Raw genomic sequence first — 19,500 nt, 5'->3', positions numbered from 1 at the left:
TGATAAATAAGGGTTAACAAGAAACAGCTTTTAAATTGTCCAAGCTAAGCCCTTCCTTTAAATGCTCAACTTTTATTCTCTCGTCTCTTGTAATGTCATAACTCTAGTTCTCCCATCCCCTCAGAATCTTGCACAATAGATGAGATGTGTGTGTGTGTAAAAAGAAAAAAAAAATATTGAGTCCTTTTTCTCCTTTGAAGGCCCTATTAAGGGTGCATGGACTGCTGTAACTGACTGCTTCTCTTGGGTACCCAGAAAGTTCTCTAAACATGTATTTTAACGGACTTTTAAGATAATTCATTCCACAAGGAACAGTAGACTTTTCACATGCATACACACATCCACTTTCACCTGAGCAGGAAGTCAGTTGGAGTCCAGGTTAGCTGAAATGAGGTCATGCTATGGGCCTAAAAATAGTAGGGTTTGGGCTGGAGCCTGGATTCTGAATCCCAGTGAGCAGAGTGGGTCTCAGATCCTGAGCAGGAAAGTCTACATTGTTATTTTTAGCCCTGTAGTTTGAGCCCCATGAGTCCAAGTCAATTGACCTGGGTTCTGAGGGTATGTCTACACTGCAGTTAGACAGCTGGGGCTGATCCATTCCAGTTGACTCAGGCAAAGGGGCTGTTTAAGGGTGTAGACATTTGGGGTTAGGGGGGAGCCCAGGGTCTAAGACCCTCCATAGTGGGAGGGTGCCAGAGCTCAGGCTGCAGCCCAAGCCCAAACATCTACACTGCAATTTAACAGCCCCTTAGCCCAAGACAGCAGGCACAAGCCAGCTTCCTGTTTGTAATTGCAGTGTAGACATACCCTAAGACTTGCTGCCACATTATTTTTTTGTAGTCTAGATGTACCCAGAGATGGGCTGTCAATACTTGAACTGCTATTCTCATAAATTCTGTCTTGGTCAGAGCTGATCTTTCTGGCTACTGTGTTGCCATAAAGATTCTCTGAACACATGACAGTGAGCACCTGTTCTCCTGCAGGTATTTAACCATGTTGAAATGAGAACTCATTGTCATATCTAGTATCAACTGTATGTAACAATCTGTTCCCCCCGGGGTATACTATGTGCTTGGCAGAGAGCTGAAGGTGTGTGTAAAATATTCCACCTTCTGGCTGCCTGTGACCAGGTTCCTCCCAATCATATATTCCAATGAGTCAACCTTTGCCAAAGCAACAGCTTGTGGTTGAAGCAGCCCCTTCTGGTATAAATCAATATTAAAAGCATTTGTTAGCCCTATTGTCTCTGCAGAGTCCATGCATGATAACTCTTGGCAATCTGCCATTCAGCAAGGGCGCAGGTGCTACTGTGTCTGCTGTTTTAAATCCTTGAAGTGCAAGACTGCTTGTGAACCTCTTTTAGAGCCAGTGCAGTGGGAAACTGAAAAAAGACTGGCATTGCTTTGTGTTCACACTAAACATGGTCTGTACTGATTTATCAGAATTAGCAATTGCTGTGGATCTTTAATATATAACAAGGATAATGTGTTTTGTTTTTTTTTTTAATTGCAGGCTGGGGGTGGTAATGAAACTCCAGCACTTCCTAGCTGCTCAAAGCTTCTACAGCAGAAATGTGCTGCAGTGTGCATAGGGCCATGCAAATTCTGTCTCAAGAGAACTGATGTTGATTACTTTTCTGTATTCTGTTCTACTGTAGTCAGAGGTGGATTACCAGTAAAACACAAGGGGCCCTGTGCCAGGGCACCCTAACAACAGGGGACCCCAGGGCTGGGCAGAGGCTGAGGCAAAAGCTTGATCCTGACAGCTCCTAGGGCTCCTGCTGCAGGCTCCACCCCCACCAGCAGCCAAGCTCCCCCTCCTTCCCCAAGCATGCCGCATTCCTGCCCCTGCCCCTGCCCCTGCCCTTGCCCTTGCCTCTCTGTCTTCCTCCCAGTGCTTCCCCCACCACCAAACAGCTGTTTGCCTGTGCTCAGGTCGCTTCAGGGGTAGGGATGGGGATGCAGTGCACTCGGGGAGGAGGTGGAGAAGAAGCAGGAGTGGGGCCTTGAGAAATGGGGTGGAATTGGGGCAGGGCAGAGTAAAGGCGGGGCCTTGCACTCCCCCTTCACATACCCCGCCCCCAACCCCTTGGTGTGAGCCACTCAGGGCAGGGGGCTGGGGTGAGGCACAGGTCTGGGAGCAGCCCCAGCCCCCACCCCCTGCACTGACTCCTGCATCCCCCCTCACATACCCCCAGCTCCCTGCCCTCCCTGACTCCTGCACCCCCACACTTCCTCACCCCAACCCTGAGCACCAAATGGGAGCTCCTGCACCCCCAGCCCCCACATTCCCACCTGTACTCCTCAGACCAAATGGGAGATGCCCCAGGTAAGCACTCCATACCCCAACCCTGAGCCCCCTCCTGCACCCTAACTCCTGGCCAGACCCTGCACCCCAGCCCGCTCCTGCACCCTAAGCCGCTCCTGCACCCTAAGCCACTCCTGCACTCCATACTCCATGCCCCTTCACCCCCAGCCCTGAGCCCCCTCCCACACCCTAAGTCCTGGCCAGACCCTGCACCCCAACATTTTATTACATTTTTTTTTTTATAAAGTGCTCTTATCCAAAGTGCTTTACAATAGTTAATGGTACAAACAATATTTGGAAAGATCATTAAGTGGTCCGCCAAGACCGTCAGCAATTTTTCAAGTGGTCTGTGGAAAAATAAGAGTACAAAAACAATCAAGGTACCTCACTTTACTTTCATGTACTTCCTATTACTTATAGGAGGAGGATGAAGGGGAAAAAAAGAATGAAAAACAGGGGTCAGGGAGAAATAAGCCACAATGTTGTTTTTCTTGGCAGGTCCCAAAAAGGGGCCCCCAAAATGAAGCTGACCACAGGGCCCCACTAACTTTAAATCCACCACTGACTGTATTTGAGTGATGCTTGGCAGAGTTGGCTATTCTAATCAGAAGGTGCTCCCTGACTATTTGCTTAGTATATTGCTTATCAGATTTTTGCATGACCACTGTGGAATGGCCTTTTGCTACATCGCTCAAAGCAACTGTAGTGCTGATGACTGCTCATGTGGGATTAGAATAAAAAATTGAGGAAAGATTTGAAGACTGTGCTACTTCTAGATGCGTGTGCTTAAACAAAGTAAAAACAGAGGCTCATGTTAAAACTTGCCTGTCTATATGGCTGTACTTCAAATGGTGAGACCAATTATAAAATCAGGCAAATAGTTGCAATGACTTGTCACATTCTTAGCTGCCGTCTAACTTGCTTACCAGAGGTGCCTAATCTGCTGGCACTATTAAGACAAGCATTATTTCTATTGAAACTTTTACAAATTATAAAATGTTTCTCACATATTGAGCATAAGCTAATGTAGGTTTGAATTAAAAACATAAAGTAAATATTTTCCTCAAATTCTGAAGTGAGAGAAAGTTTTATTAACTAAATCTGTATTTGGTATCTATAAAAAACTGCAGCTAAATGTCAGAGTTCAAATTCTAGCAATATATCTGAGCAAGTCATCTTACTCCTATCAACATAGGTGTTGATGAATACAATGTAATCTAACTTAATCTGCCATTGTGATGTTAGGTTTCTTCAGAGTTTCACTTTTTTTTCTTCTACTATTGATTCATGTAAAGGTGGGGGCAGCCCCTATGTGCCCCACTGCAGCTCAGTATGGCACTGCAGGTGTGCTCCACCTTAATTTCCCCAACTGAACCATAAATTCACTTTAACTGACCAGGCCAAGGAGACACCAACCCATATTAGCCAAATTAATAAAATGTCAGGACAGGAATCATTACAATAAAATAGTTTATCAGGACAGAGTTCCTAAACAATGTCCACAAACCCAAATCTGAGATTCAGGTTTAGCTTGTCTCCTGACGCTTGAGAGAGAGAACTCCACCTCAGCGGCCTGCCTATCTGGCTTCTTCTCTGCCATCTTGCTCCATGGACCCTGGCCTGTTTCTATTTACATGACTCAGCCCCTAGGTGGGACTGGACTTCCTTGATTATCCCCACCCTGTAGGCTCTGGCCTGTGCCTTAGAGGCCTAGTACAGTTTTCCCCATACACTTCTTTCACAATTCCCCTAAACCCTGTCTGATCTTGCTACCTTTTATTTCTTTTTTCAATCATTAACACATTAAACACTAGTCCCAATAGGGCTCCTTTGGAAACCCTGTTGATTAATCTGAGTCTGATCAAATTCTTCAGTTTCTAATAAGGCTGTCAAGTGATTAAAAAATAATCATGATTAATCACACAATTAAAAAGATTAATTGCGCAGTTAAACAATAATAGAATACCATTTCTTTAAATATTTTGGATGTTTTCTACATACACTGTATTGTAATTGAAATCAATATAACAAAGTGTACAGTGCTTAGATTATTTTTTAATTACAAATATTTGCACTGTAATAAAAACCAAAATAGTATTTCAGTTCACCTAATACAAGTACTGTAGTACAATCTCTTTATCATGAAAGTTGAACTTACAAATGTAGAATTATGTACAAAAAAACTACTCAAATATAACAGTGTAAAACTTTAGAGCCTATGAGTCCACTCAATCCTACTTCTTGTTCAGACAATTGCGAAAACAATCAAGGTTCCTCACTTTACTTTCATGTACTTCCTATTACATGAAAGTAATTATATGCTGCTCTCTTCTTGTTTACAATGTCACCTGAAAGTGAGAACAGGTGTTTGCAAGGCACTTTTGTAACCGGCATTGCAAGGTATTTGTGTGCCAGATGTGCCAAACATTTATATGCCCCTTGTGCTTTGGACACCATTCCAGAAGACAGTTATGTAACAAAAAAATCTACATTTGTAAATTGCACTCACTATAAAGAGATTGCACTACAGTACTTGTATGAAGTGAATTGAAAAATACTTTTATAGTGCAAATATTTGTAATAAAGAATGATATAAAGTAAACATTGTACACTTTGTGTTGTAATTGAAGTCAGTATATTTGAAAATGTAGAAAAACATCCCAAAATATTTAATACATTTAAATTGATATTCCATTATTAACGGTGCAATTCAAACTGATTAATCATGATTAATTTTTTAAATCATAATTAATTTTTTGAATTAATCACGTGAGTTAACTGCGATTAATTGACAGCTCTAGTTTCTAAATATTTGCCATTGAGGTTGCTTGTCACCTCTGAAAATCAGGTCAATAGAGATCTTTTTAAAGGAAGGGAAGAGTGTTATGTTGCTGGATTTTTTGTTAGTTTAAAGCAAAGTACCCTCATGTCTGGCTTTCTTCTGCTCTCTGCAGCTAGCTCCTGTGCAGAGCAGTCATGTTTCAGCTATAAAGCAGGTGAGATGTGAAATAACTTTGACCTATAAATGTGCAATGGGCCATGTGCAAAAAGCCACATATCTCAATGAGCTGTCTGAAAAAAACTAGTGTGCTTGTGATTAGATAATCATTAGTGCTGAACATTGTGTGTGTGAAAACAAACTGGACAACTGAAAAAAAAACCCAGTAAAAATATGAACAGTTGTACTTAAAGTAAGCTTGAGTTGTGTCTTGACGTGCTCCTGTCTAAATAGCACAGCAGAACCAGACCTGCTCCATGTATTGTGTTGTTCACAGAAAGGGTGAGGCTTTTATTTTTAGTGTGGCTCCACCCAGCAGAGTCAGAGAAATAATGGATGCAATCCACCTACAAATCCTCTAGCTGTAGTTTGCTGTTCACTAGTGTTGTGGGAGGATTCCTAAGAACATGACTCAGTGGGTAGTGGCTCTCACTCTGCCACTAAACAAACACAGTGTCCTTTCTACTTATCAACTGAACTGAACTGGCTTCTCCTTACATGCATGGATGTTTAACTCGTTTTAGCCAAGCTTGACTACCTGCATTTTAATTACTCTGGTCACAAGGTGGTGCAGCAAGGAGTTTTTTATACTAGATATTTTAGACTTAGTTCAGTGATATACGCTGCTGGCTTTTTGTACTTTGATCTGAGAGTTCAAAGATGACCAGAATTATTGCTGTTACAAAGTAGGGAAGAGTGGTTGACAGCAGTTGTACACGGATTGAAATTTAACATGTTAAAACCAAGCACAATTCCTGCCTCATCACTTACATTTTGTATTATACTTTGTATTACACAAGGGAAGACAATGAGGTGTAAGGGCTAGTGCACAGGACTGGCAGCCAGGAGTCCTAGCGTCTGTGCCTAGCTTTGCTATTGACTTGCTGGATGGCCTTCACGTAAGCTCTGTGCTTTTGGTTTTCCCCCCTCTGATAAATTGGGATAATCATATTTTGTAAAATACTTGCAGAACTTCAGGTGAAGAGCACTACAAATAGCACGAGTTATTTAGGTCCATATATACAGCCCTCAATCCTGTTACAACCCATGTTGACATCAGGGGAAATTCCACTACTCAAGGGGTGGGGAGAGGGAGAGTGAGAGAGTGATGCTATGCTATGGAAGCAAAATTATATTGTTTCAAGTGTGCTGTTGATAGTAATGTTAGAAGAAGGGTTATCTCTCATAAGGAGGAAGTCAACAAGATACGGTAAGTAAATATACCTTCCAATGAAGGTGAACTTGTTCTACTACAATCTTGTTAGCAAATCTTCCTGCCAAATCTTCAGTTTTCTTTATACAATATGTACCCATGCCACTTACCATCTTGCTCTGGCTATTGCTTTCTCAAAGCACTCACAGTTTGCTAGGTAAACTCATCTTGATGAAAATCCTATCCAGTCCAGTATCCTGTCTCCAATGATGTCCAGTACCATGTGATCCAGAAGAAGGTGTAAGAACCCTGCCATAGGTAGATGTGGGATAGTTTTGCCTTCATTGTCTTCTCCTAATCTCTAAGAGCTAGAGACTTACTTGAAGCCTGGGAGCAGGAAGCTTAATATGCTTTCCAGATTGTTGTTAGCATTAACTACTATAATTCATGGAAGTCTTATGATCTGTGTTTATGCAGGAGGACAGACTAGATCACAATGGTTCCTTCTTAAAACCCACAATTCTAGATATTGTTATCCATATATGTCAATTCATTTTTGAATCTGCACTCAAAAAGACATCCTGTGATGATGTGCAAGTAGTCTAGTTATGTGGCATGGAAAAAGTATTTCCTTTTTATCCTTTTTGCATGTCTGTAAAGCACAAGGTCTCTTCCCTGTGGAGTTTGCAGTCTAAATAGACAACACATAGATGAAGGATAGAATGCAACAAAACAACAAAGTATCTGTTAAGCTTGAGGTAGCATTGATTTATTTTTGTGTTGAAACTTTTTAAGATGTTTGTTTCCTTCATATCATTTTAGGAGCAGGATTTAGAGTTGATGATCCTCTTGGAAGAAGTGAGTTTGAAGACTGTGGAAGTAGGTACAGACCTATTCAAGGAGGGGTTTCCAGGCATATGGATTCACAGGAAGAAGACAGAGGTAAATGTGCTACATATGTACAATATGTAGTCATTCATAAGCCTGTGCAGGTCATTGGTGAGAGGGGATGATCACCTACCACCAGGGAAGGCTTGAATCAGTTTTGATTCTTTACCTGCTACCAGACACTTTCTTTGGTAATTTACCATACCTGTGAGCTGAAAATAGGTAGGGGAAAGGCTTTCAGCTGCCTGTACTAAGTAGTGCTAAAAGAGAAATAGTTTAGTGGCTGCGGTTGCATCTGGCTTCCCACTGAGATGGATTGTAGTGTGTTTTTCTCAACAGGTGACTTAAATGAATTTACATGGCTGCCAAACAGCTAGCTTGTTTGTATAATTATCAGTTTCTCCTTGATTCTTCTTTATTTAATGTAACAGAGTGGCTATTATGTTATCAAGGGTGGATCCCTACTAGACTAAACTTTGCTGGTTACTGTCCTTTAACTATGTATAATAGGTCACAAGGTAAATGGGGGAGAATAAAAATATAGTAGTCAAACTGTTCCTAGCATGACTTTAAAAGTGAGGTTAATTAGCATTGGAAAAATTTACTGAGGACTGTGGTAGATTATCACTGATTTACGCTGATGTAACTAAACGTTGCAAGCTGGGTTCATTCAGCTACACTCCTTGCTGGGACATGATCACCCTCCTAATCAGGGTTGCTCGGTGCCTTACGCTTTGGGATAAGCTTCCATCGAATCACGGGACGTTCTTGGAAAATGAGACTCTGCCTTTCTTTCCTGTGGGCAGTCCTAGTTCTGCCCCTGAGCTGGAGCACACTCTGCTTGCTGAGTTGCTAACGAAACCTAGGCCATGTCTATACGACGCGCCATTTTGGCGCGTTAAAATCGAAAGCTCGGGGTTCGATATATCGCGTCTCGTCTAGACGGGGATATATCGAACCCAGAGCGCGCTTACATCGATTCCGGAACTCCACCAAAACAAACGGAGTTCCGGATTCGACATGGCGAGCCACACACATCTATTCGGCGCGGTGAAGACGGGTGAGTAACTCGATTTTAGATATTCGATTTCAGCTACGCTATTCTCGTAGCTGAAATTGCGTATCTAAAATCGATTTTCACGCGTCGTGTAGATGGGGCCTAGTCAGCTAACTCATCCCCTAAGAAGTGCCTCTGCAGCTGTGACTCCAAGCTGGTGCTGTGCTCCCTGTTCCCCATGCTCCAACTAGCTTGTATCCGGCTCACACCGGCTGCTGCTTTGGGGGCGGTTCTCTCTGTATTTCCTAGGGGAAGGCTGTCACATGCTAGGTGACCAGATGTCCCGATTTTGGGTTTTTTATATAAGCTCTTATTACCCTCAACCCGATTTTTCGCACTCGCTGTCTGGTCACCCTACATGCTGCAGCCCCCATGCACATGGCGGTGCCAAGCCGAAAGTCGCTCCCATGCCCCAAAGGCGGGTAGAGGTGCCCACCACTTCTTTCCTTGACAGTCTCCCTACCTGCCCTGGAAGGGGGGGGAGTTGGATTAGTTAGAACTGGAAGGCCTCTCCTGCCGGGTACCAGCTGCAATAGCCCCCCTGGCAGGCCCCCATACTGCCATGGGGGGGGGGTGTCTCTAGGGCCGCAGCTGCCCTGCCTGAGGAGGCCGGGCGATGTGCCCAGGCCACAGCGACACCAGCCGCGCGGGGCCGGGAACTAAGCGCGCTGCGGGGCGAGCCCCGTTAAGCGCCATCGCCCTGTCCCGCGGCTCTACGCGTCAATAGGCAGAACCGGAGCGAGGGACGCGGCTCCCAGCAGAGCTGCTCGCCCGCCTCCTCTCTCCGCGGCGCGGCCAGGAGCTTGCGCTGCCTCGGGGCGGGTCCCGGGGAAGGGGCGGGGGCGGCCTGGCACTACAGGCTCCATTTTGCGAGTGCAGAGGCAGCGAATTGACGGCTCAGGTGAGTGGGGGGCGCGGGGGCGGCTCCTCTCTTCCCGGCAGCGCTTCGGGGCTTTGCGTTTCCCGGGCAGGGCTGCCCCAGCGCCGGGCAGGCCCGGGCGTGTAACCCCGGTGTCCCAGGCCGCCCGCGCTCTGGGGAGCCCCCTGGAAACGCGAGGGGTCTGGCGCCAGGTCAGCTCGGCGGGGCGCCAGCGCGGACCCCTTTGCCTCCCAACACGGGGGGCGGGCAGCTCAGTCCCGCCCGGCTCCTGCCTGCCCTCCAGAGGGGACAGGGGCGCGGCTCCCTCGCCCACCTGCCCTGAGCCTGGCGGCCCCCGGGTCGCACCCGGCTGGAATTGCGCCTGGGCTCAGGCTGGAGTCTGTCGGTGAGCTCGGGAATAATTCTGGGGGATGTTTATTTTTAAGCTTTTTATAAACATTTTTATTGACTTACGTTTTCTGCGTGGTGGGAAATTACGGGCAAAGCGGGGCTGACATATTGACTGACGGTCGATGTTGATTTCCAAAAGTGAAAGCTTTATAACTGTTAAATCACAATTTGTCAACATCACGTGTGAAAATGTATAATGTGAATATCCTTAAATCAGTTTCTAAAGCAGCATTTTTCTAATGTTGCCTATTTGTAAAACGATTATTGATGGAAATGTTTTCCTTTGGCTTGTGTGTGTACAGTGACATTCACAGTTATTGCTGTTTACCAGTAAAAATGTAGTCCTTCCATGCCTAGTTATACCAAGGACACCCCCTACTGTGGATGCAGTTGCATGCTCCAAAACGTCTGTTAGTCTATAAGGTGCCACAGGATTCTCTGCTGCTTTTACAGATCCAGACTAACACGGCTGCCCCTCTGATACTTGCATTGGTATAGTTTATTTCCCTTCCCATAGCACCTTCATACTGATATACTTTAGTCCAGGCTAGGAGCTTGTACCACTTGTATGCCAATATAGTTAAAGTGGTACAACTTTCTAATGGAGATAAAGTCTTGTTTGAGTATGTCTACACTGCACATTGGCAACTGCAGCTGACCCATGCCATGTCTCTGGCTTTTTAATAGCTGTGTAGACATTTGGCTGGGTCTGGTAGGCAGGCTCTAGGACCCTGTGAGGTGGGAGAGTGCCAGAGGTCGGGCTCCGAGCCAGAAGTCTATACAGCGAGGAAACAACCTGAGCCCCACGCAAATTGGAGTCCGATGGCACGGGCCCATCATCATGCCATGGCTGCCTACTTGCAGTGTAGACACTGTATGGGGATCCTGTATGTGAAAGGCTGGTTCTGATTTTCCTCAGCTTCTCAGATCCTTTTTCTAATACCTATCTAGAAAATGAGGCTTCTCCATTTTGTTTAAAAATACTGAAAAGTGTAATTAAAACGTGGGAAGGACAATGTAATGAGGTGATTACAGGTGCTCTCTACGCTTGAGCCACATTCACTCCATTTGTTGGCTCTCCTTGAAATGACCCTTGGAGAAGGATGAGAAATCAGAAATGGGTAAATGCTTTTCCCTTTCCTGAAATTAGTTAACCCTGTAAAAGGAATCACCTACAACTTTGTACATGCTCTTTCTGTTAGATTTTTAATATGTTTTTGCTTTGCTGTCCACACCCCTTTCCTGCTACTTTTGCTAAGGAGGAGACCTTTGGAGGTTGTAGGAAGTGCAGACAAAGGGCTGTTAATACATAGGTAGAAAACTAAAGTTTGTGAGTAGCTTTTGGAGTTACACTTTCTAGGAAAGTGGCAGTTGAGAGCTCTGCAGTGGTGCCTCTGATTTACAATATTTTTTACTAGTCCTAGGCTCTTATGAAAGACAAGTCCTGAGAGAGGGCCACTGTTGAAGTCCAGTGCCAACAACTTCAGTGCTTCCCCTATTGCTCTTATTTTTCCAAACAGGGACATAGTGAAACTGACAGAATTCTTATTTCACAGTTGTCCACAGTGTTCTGAATAACGATAATGAAACTTACCACATCTTATCAGTCGTGTTCTACTGCTCTTTGGGGAAGCTATAACCAAAAGGGGAGGCTGACTCTAGAGTGGTCTGCAGACTAGAGAAGACAGCTCTGCATTTGAAAGACTGTCCTTGTAATTGTGAGGATAGAAACTTTTTTTTAAAATGAAAGATGATTTAGACACCTTCTTTTACCAGGAACACCTTCCTAGTCATTCTCTAGTGCATATTTCTCAGGCTCTTGTTTGTGTCTCTCCTCCAGCCAATTCATTCATATTGTATAATTATAGAATAACTGTAGGTTTCTTAAAAAAACAAACAAACCCAACGAGGAGTCCTTGTGGCACCTTAGAGACTAACAAATTTAGTTGGGCATAAGCTTTTGTGAGCTAAAACCCACTTCATCAGATGCATGGAGTGAAAAATAAAGGCAGTTTCACTTTTGAACAGAAAAGAGGATCCATAATTCTAGAGTTTTGAAACTCATGGGCATTATTTGCTGAGTCACTTGGGGGCACAGGGATGGATTACAAGAATATTTGAGTAATGTTTCAGTGAAGGCGCTTCAGAGGGCATCCATTTCATGCATCACAAACTGCTTTTAAGAAAAATCATGGAACTAAAACTACATTTAAAAAAAAGAGAGGTTTCTGTTGATCAAATCTGTTTTCAGTTTTGTGCTGTGAAACTTCCTTAACAAAGGACTAAGTCTCAGTTTTGCTTTGGGATACTCTAGTAGGCAGTGTTTCTCAAGGACTGGTCTGTGAGATCTCCCTGACACAGTTTAGGAAGGCAGCAAGCTGCTCTAAGGCATTCAGAGATAAGTAAGTTCATGTGCTGTGGACATGTAGCTGGCTAATGTTTAACAAGTACTTAGTCCCATATTATGCAAGTGATTTAATTTCTCTCCTGAAAAGCATCTGCACATGCTCAAAACTATTTCAATAAATGTTCCTGCCAGGTTACATTAACTTTTGAAATCTGGTTACTACAGTGTTTGAACCATAGCTGAGGATTAGTCTTCAATCCAGTTCAATGTACCCCAGTCTAGTTGTAATATGGGCGTTACTATTGAAACTATGGCCTCTGTGCAAGCTTTTACATTATTTTTAAATCATACATTCTTTATTTTTAAATTGAATAAAATGATTTTTTTTTTATTTTAACAGATGAAGAACATACAAAAAAATTTTCTGTGGTGATGGTGCCCAAGGACCCCAAATAGGGATTAGAGCCTCATGAAAATTTCTACAACACAAATACAGTCCATGCTACAAATACAATCCCTGCCCCAGAGGGCGCATAGTCTACAATTTAGACAATACAAAACAGGCAAATAAATAGACAAAGGCAAGGGAGGAAAGTTTAAAAAAGGTAACAATAGAGACAGCTCTATTGCATATGTTAGCAGTGTCACAGGTAGTCACAAGCATAAACTGGCAGTTAACTTGCTAATCAAAGACTTAGACAATTTGAACTGGTCTGTTTTATTTGAAAATTAGAAGTTTGAAATTTCTTCCTGTTCCTGCCCTCCCTCATGTGAAGGTATCTATTTTCACTCTTTTGCTTTCATTAATAAATCAAAGGGAAACATGTAGGTTAAAACATTTGTTTAGTTTTCTTGTCTGGTACTAAAATCTTAAATTATGAAAAATGAAATTTTATGTCAATGTTTTTAGCATGTTTCAAGACCTAGTTAAAGGATTGTTGGATCTCATTTGCTCTAAAAAATTAAACTGTTTTAACTGTTGGGGAAACAACTGTGTTGCAACCAGATCCTCCAACAGTTGATTTTGCAGTCCAGGCAGGACTGTGGTATGGCTCAAATTCTATCATACATTTTAAATCTGATATTTTTTAAATTATGTTATGGAAACTATACCAACAAGATCCTTGGTTTTATAAACCTGTTCCAGTCCCCTCAGAGTGGCAAGCTTCCTACTTAGGGCTGTAATTTACTAATGAAATTAAACAAAGTAGACAGGCTGAAAAAATTTTTTTTTCATTCAGTTTTAGTAATTTTTATTGGGTAATGATAGGTAAATCACTTTCAGACACGAGGGGCCCCTTTAAGCAACAATTGTGAAACTGACTGGTCTTATTACTGTCAAATGGAGTTATATGCAAAGTGTAAATGGCATAAATATCTGAAGACAATGAGTCAAACCTAATCATTTTTTGTTGGCCTCTGCTGGACTTTCCAATTTTTCCACATCCTTCTTGTAGCATGGGGCCCAAACCCAGACAAAGTACTCCAGATTGGCAGCGCATCCGGCCCCATGGATTTGTGTTCATCCTGCTTTTCTAAATAGTCTTGAACCACTTCTTTCTCCAAAGAGAGCTGCTCACCACCTCCTCATACTGTGCTGCCCAGTGCAGTAGTCTTGGAGCTGACCTTTTTCGTGAAGATAGAGGCAAAAAAAGCATTGAGTACATTAGCTTTTTCCACGTCCTTTGTCACTAGGTTGCCTCCCTCATTCAGTAAGGGGCCCACATTTTCCTTGACTTTCTTCTTGTGGCTAGTATACCTGAAGAAACTCTTCTTGTTACTCTTAACATCCCTTGCTAGCTGCAACTCCAAGTGTGATTTGACCTTCCTGATTTCACTCCTGCATGCCTGAGCAATATTTTTATATTCCTCCCTGGTCATTTGTCCAATCTACCACTTCTTGTAACTTTTTTGTGTTTAAGATCAGCAAGGATTTCACTGTTAAGCCAAGCTGGTCGCCTGCCATATTTACTATTCTTTCTACACATCGGGATGGTTTTTCCTGCAAACTCAATAAGGATTCTTTAAAATACAGCCAGCTCTCCTGGACTCCTTTCCCCCTCATGTAATTCTTCCCTGAGGGAGTCAAAGTTTGCTTTTCTGAAGTCCAGAGTCCGTATTCTGCTGCTCTCCTTTCTTCCTTGTGTCAGGATCCTGAATTCAACCATCTTATGGTCACTGCCTCCCAGGTTCCCATCCACTTTTGCTTCCCCTGCTAATTCTTTCCTGTTTGTGAGCAGCAGGTCAAGAAGAGCTCTGCCCCTAGTTGGTTCCTCTAGCACTTGCACCAGGAAATTGTCCCCTATGCTTTCCAAAAACTTCCTGGATTATCTGTGCACCGCTGTATTGCTCTCCCAGCAGATATCGGGGTGATTGATGTCCCCAGTGAGAACCAGAGCTTGCAATCTAGTAACTTCTTTTAGTTGCTGGCAGAAAGCCTTGTCCACCTCATCCCCCTAGTCTGGTGGTCTACAGCAGACTCCTCCCTGGCTGCCCCTCTGCCTAAGAGCCAGACATGCCGGCTGCTTCCTGGGAGCTGCGTGGAGCCAGGCAGGGAGCCTGCCAGCCCCGCTGTGCCACCAACCAGACTTTTAACAGCCTGGTCAGCAGTGCTGATTGGAGCCACCAGGGTCCCTTTTCAACAGTGTGTTCTAGTCGAAAAGAGGACACCTGGCAACCCTAGATGGAATAAACTGCTGGCTTGTATTGTCTCTGGTAATTTACAAAAGATTTGGAAGGTCCTGAATCCATTGATTGTAATGCTCCTGTTAGGGTAAGTCCATAGTCCAGAGGTCAGAGCAGGAAAGAAGCAAAATGGAGATGCTTCCAGGGTCTTTTATACTTTCTCCCATGTGGAGGGGATGCTCTCAGTCTTAGTTTGTGGAAAAGTACAGGTACAACATGGAGTCCAGGATCATATGAGCCAGTCACATGCCCTTGAATGCTTTGATGAATCATAGCAAGAGCCATTACCCATATTTTGGCTGAGGCACCCATGGGATGGCCCACCATGCAGATAATCATCTTCTGTGGCCCACTGTGTGTGTGTTAATGGACCATTCAAGATGTGCAGGCTAGACTAGATGTAAACTAGCTTGTGGGGGTTACCCCAGGAAAACGCATTTGAAATACAAGTATGTAGTCGATATTCATATCGTCAGATACAAAAATGATATATGCATACAAACAGGATAATCATATTCAGAAAATCATAACTTTTCCATTGACACCTTACATGACATAATTTGTACAAGACTATTGCAGTTGTATATCAGTGATAGCAAGGATGATGTGCGTGATCATACTTTAAACATATAATATCACAATAAGTTCCTTTTTAATTAAAATTAGACTAAATTTACTATATTCAGCCAAAAAGAAAAAGAAAAATCCACTGTTTCTTTGGTAGAAATAAGTAGTAATTTGTAATGTATGTGGTTAAACATTAAAGCACAAGTCTGAAAATGTAAAATACCTCATGCATGCTGCATTAGAGATGCTTCCCCTTAATTTATCATATTTACTTTGATCAACTTGATACATCTCCCAAAGCCTTCTGTTGCTTGTCATTGGCACAGACGCTAATTAGGTTGCTTTACTTCTATAGTTGTCACTGTCATAAACAAATAGCTAAGGGTTAATGTTTCTTTTACCTGTAAAGGGTTAACAAAGGGAACCAAACACCTGACCAGAGGACCAATCAGGAAACCGGATTTTTCAAAGCTCAGGGAGGGAAGTTTTTGGGTATGGGTTCTTTGTTCTGTCTGTGCTCTCTCGGCTATGAGAGTGATTTCTATCTCCAGGTTTCTAATCTTCAATTTCCAAGTTGTGAGTACAAAGGTAGAAAAACAATAGGCTTATATTGTTTTTTTTTTTTTTTGGTATTTACATGTGTGTAGTTTGCTGGAATGTTTTAAATTGTATATCTTTTTGGATAAGGCTGTTTATTCATTTTTCTTTTAAGCAATTGACCCTGTATATTGTCATCTTGATACAGAGACATTTTTATGTCTTTTTCTTTCTTTTTATATAAAGCTTTCTTTTTAAAACCTGTTTGAGTTTTTCTCTGGTTAAGGCTAAGGAACGAAGGGAGGGGGGGCATTGACTAGGTTTGAATCTGCATAGCCTCTGGGTGAGGGGGAGAGACACTTAATCTTTCTGGGTTTGTGTTTCAAGGAATTGAAGCGGGAAAATCTGGGAGGAGGTAAAGAGCAGGAAGAGAAGTGGGTTATTTCCCTTTGTTGTAAGACTCAGGGCATCTGAGTCTTGGGGTCCCCCAGGGAAGGTTTTGGGGAGACCAGAGTGAGGCAGGCACTGTAATTCCTGTCTGGTGGCAGCACTATCAGATCCAAGCTGGTAATTAAGCTTGGAGGTTTTATGCTAGCATCTTATTTTCTGAACTCTAAGGTTCAGATCTGAGTAGGAAACTATGATAGTCACTTCATAGTGCTAACAGTATGACATATCAGTGAGAGACTGAGTACGTGTAATCCTATACTGTTCTTGTTTTAGCACTTGAATTTAAAGCAGAAACAAAAAAAATCAGAAAGTTAACTTTGTAAATGCTTGCTACTTTGTGTAGTTGATGGTCAGTAAAAATGAAAGATTCCTGTTAAACGTTAAGTTTTACTATCTGGTATTTTATGCTAAAATGGAGTTTTTACTCTTGGGGGAATTCTGTGCCAAAACATTTAAAAATTCTATGCACAATATTTTAAAATTTTGGTAAAATAAGAAATAGATAAGTTCATGAAGGTTAGGTCCACCAATGGCTATTAGCCAAGATGGGCAGAGATGCAAAACCATGCTCTGAAGTGTCCCTAGCCTGTGTTTGTCAGAAGCTGCAAATGGGTGACAGAGGCTGGATCACTTGATGATTACCCGTTCTGCTCATTCCCTCTGAAACACCTGGCACTGACCACTGTCAGACCCAGTATGGTTAGATAAAAATTCTGCATATTTTGTCAAAATAACACAATATAATCATGCTAGTTTCAATTATTTTGGTAATTTATTTCAAAATACCTGTCAGCAAGTATGTCTGTAACAATACAGACAAAAAAAAAGTTTCAAGACTTTTTGTTTTTGGCAAATAGATTCCTTACTAGGCATATTAATACAGAACTTTGAGTAATTCATATAAAGTACGATACAGAAATGTATTTCCCACGGCCTTCAGAAGCAGCCGAAAGACTGGGGGGAGTCAGGGTAATGCAGGAGCTGAGGGAGAGGGAAGGATCCTGGGAGTGAACTTGGAGGGTTGTTGGGTATGAGTGGGAGAAGTATTTTTTGGGGGGGGGGATGGAGGGATTGTTAGGGAGTTGGAGAGCATCCCCTATGCAGGCCCTGGCTGACCCCAAGGCTCTCCCATTCAGTTGGCCCATCTGCCCTGTTTCCACGTGTCCCTGCAGCCCACCTCCCTCAGTCCCAAGTGGCCCTACACCCCCACTCATATTCAACCCCTGGCTCAGTGCTGTCACCCCACTAGCTCCTGATCTCATGCCCCAGTCTGTCCCCCTCACTAGCACTTCTGAACCCCAGTCTGTGATGCCTCAGCAGCCCCGTGTGCCCAACTCTGTCTGTCCTAACCTGTCTCCACAATCAGGGTACTGTGATGAATGCAGCCAGCTGCTGGCTATTCTGGCACCACAGTGGTCTCTGGTGGGTGAAAGGTAGGATTGCAGCACTCCTTGGGCAGAATGTATTTTCTGCAGGGGAAAAAAATTGTGTGCTAGATATGAATTCTGCATGTGTGCAGTGGTGCAGAATTTCCCCAGAAGTAAGTTGTCTTGGCTAGTAAATAATTAGGAATGCTGGGCAGTTATTGACCATAACAGCACTTTTTTCTAACTTATACAATTTCTTCCACTGTGCGTGAGCAAATGAGAATACCATTTTACTAAAATCTGTACAGTCAGAGTGCTCCGATGGTCTTTCAGTAACTTGGGTTTATGAATATCCCTCTATTTTGATTGGAGCTATCCTTAGAACTCCCTATCTAACTGCCCCGAAACAGGTTGGCTGATTGTGTCCCACTCCTATTAATCTTATTCCCTAGTGCGGATACCATTTATAATTAAAGAAGGGAATTATTTTTTGGAAGGAGAACTAAGGAGAAAATAGTGGAGGAGATGAGTGCTGAGTGGGGAGAGAATCAAAAGATGACAGCCAATGTGGCATATGGATGGGGCTTTCTGAGGTGACTGGGCAACAAAATGGCAAATGAAATTCAATGTTGATAAATGCAAAGAAATGCACATTGGAAAACATAATCCCAACTATACATATAAAATGATGATGGGATCTAAATTAGTCGTTACCACTCAAGAAAGAGATCTTGGAGTCATTGTGGCCAGTTCTCTGAAAACATCAACTCAATGTGCAGCAGCAGTCAAAAAAGTGAACAGAATGTTGGGAACCATTAGGAAAGGGATGGATAATAAGACAGAAATAACATACTGCTTCTGTAGAAATCCATGGTACACTCGCATCTTGAATATTTTGTGCAGATGTGGTTGCCCCCATCTCAAAAAAGATATATTGGACTAGGAAAAGGTTCAGAAAAAGGCAACAAAAATGATTAGGGATATGGAATGGCTTCCATATGAAGAGAGATTAATAAGATTGGGAAACTTCAGCTTGGAAAGGAGATGACTAAAGGGGATATGATAGAGGTCTATAAAGTCATGACTGGTGTGGAGAGAGTAAGTAAGAAAGTGTTGTTTACTACTTCTCATAACACAAGAACTGGGGGTCACCAAATGAAATTAATAGGCAGCAGGTTTAAAACAAACAAAAGGAAATATTTTTTCACACAATGCACAGTCAACAAACTGTGGAATCGTTTGCCAGGTTATTGTGAAGGCCAAGACTTAACGGTTCAAAAAAGAACTAGCATAAGTTCAGAAGAAGTTCATCAATTGCATAGCAGTGTATAGGGATGATGTCAATCCCTCAGTCACAGAACCCGCACGCCTCAAGAACTGCAACTTGGGAGTGGCATAATACTTCTGTTGGGAATGTACACTCTCACACTCGAGAGTGTACCTAGTGTCTTTGTGTGTGCAGCTCTAGCTACCCTTTGTTGATCCCACGTATGACCCTTCTTATGTTCTTATTTTCTAAAGTATTCTTTAAGAGATCATACTCGTGCTATCGGATCTGGAGTGAATCCCACGCCCACTCTATAACCTAAGACACTTCATGTTATCACTATCTTATCTGACGTCTTGTGCATTCTCTAACTTAATACGAGATAATAAGCAGTCTTTTGCTCATAACTTCTTTTCTAGTGGTTTCTATCTCATTAGTAATTTGCTTTCAGGTTGAGCATTAATTTTGAGATAAACCTTTTCATAGTAGCATTAGTGTTTTGTCTTCATTTGTTCAACCCTGGCTCAAGACAGCAATGTATTCTGTGCAGCATCATCGTAAAGTTAAAGCATGATATTTTCATCTCTCTTTTGGTGGCGTGTGTGGG

The 19,500-nt window shown here is 42.8% G+C and overlaps 2 protein-coding genes across 2 annotated transcripts in view; both read left to right on the top strand.

Moving 5' to 3' along the window:
* Positions 1-19,500, top strand: part of SEC24C (SEC24 homolog C, COPII coat complex component) — a 647,635-nt gene that overhangs the window by 26,381 nt on the left and 601,754 nt on the right. The window lies entirely within an intron of this gene.
* The window catches only part of ANXA7 (annexin A7), a 45,050-nt gene continuing 34,766 nt past the window's right edge, over positions 9,217-19,500 (top strand). Inside the window, exon 1 of the mRNA XM_075072860.1 lies at positions 9,217-9,304. The gene's annotated coding sequence lies outside the window, so the exon portion shown is untranslated. The remainder of the gene's footprint in view (positions 9,305-19,500) is intronic.

The sequence above is a fragment of the Chelonoidis abingdonii genome, chromosome 16, assembly GCF_003597395.2.
Source record: "Chelonoidis abingdonii isolate Lonesome George chromosome 16, CheloAbing_2.0, whole genome shotgun sequence".
In the NCBI taxonomy this organism is placed as follows: domain Eukaryota; kingdom Metazoa; phylum Chordata; order Testudines; family Testudinidae; genus Chelonoidis; species Chelonoidis abingdonii.
The sequence above is the reverse complement of the archived record's forward strand: the minus strand, read 5'-3'. Positions and strand labels throughout refer to the sequence as shown.